General features: G+C 27.6%; 1 non-coding gene across 1 annotated transcript; it reads left to right on the forward strand.

Moving 5' to 3' along the window:
• The first annotated feature begins 278 nt into the window (after positions 1–278).
• On the forward strand, positions 279–350 carry TRNAT-UGU. Its single transcript has one exon. It is a non-coding gene; the product is annotated as a tRNA-Thr (tRNA).
• The last annotated feature ends 552 nt before the right edge of the window (positions 351–902 follow it).

The raw sequence follows: 902 nt of genomic DNA on the forward strand, positions 1-902 counted from the left end.
ATACATCGAGATTCTTTATATCTCCCAAATTTTACTTAATTTCAAAGTTTGATATTTGGGCGGAAAGACTTGAAAAATTAGGTAAGATTTGATATAAATTTGGAAAAGTTATATAATATTTAGAAAACTTAATCTCGATGTTAACTGTCCAAGAATTCATTGAAAAGACCCAAAATAATTGATAAGATTGAAAAAATTAAATTTAATGTGCTAATTTTAAAAGATGAAAACTTGAGGAGATTACTTGATTAAATTTCTCGAATTACAAAACATCAATTGCCCTTATAGCTCAGTGGTAGAGCGTCAGTCTTGTAAACTGAAGGTCTGTAGTTCGATCCTGCATGAGGGCATATTTTATTTCTTTTTAACCATAAAACATTTATTGTATATTACAAAGCAAGCATCCTTGAAAAACATTTTTGGACTAAAATCTTCTTTTAAATTTCATTCCATTCCAATTGTGCCATATTTATACTAATTATAATTTAAAACTTACATATTATTTAGAAAATAGCAATTGGGCATTTTTTTTGAAATTTTTTGTGAAGGTTATTTTAATTTAAGAATAGAATTTTAAGGGTTTTTATAACTCTTCTACTCCTACTTATAACTATTACGATATTAGAGAAGAGAAAGCTATATTCAACAATTCTATGAATTCAGACCATTGCATTAAATTGATCATTAATATCGATTAATGTTTGAATGATAATAGTTAATGTTATAGTTCCATGTTATTCAAAGTCTGTAGAGACCTTGCATCTTTCAGTTACCTAGCTGACAAACCAAAATAAAGCAACAATCGAAAGATCACACAAAAAGAGAAAATCATGATTTGCAGAAAGGAGAGACAATCAGAACGCTTTCTATTGTAGAGAAATGAATGAGAAAGGGACATAATG

The sequence above is a fragment of the Benincasa hispida genome, unplaced genomic scaffold, assembly GCF_009727055.1.
Source record: "Benincasa hispida cultivar B227 unplaced genomic scaffold, ASM972705v1 Contig693, whole genome shotgun sequence".
NCBI classification, from domain to species: Eukaryota; Viridiplantae; Streptophyta; class Magnoliopsida; order Cucurbitales; family Cucurbitaceae; genus Benincasa; species Benincasa hispida.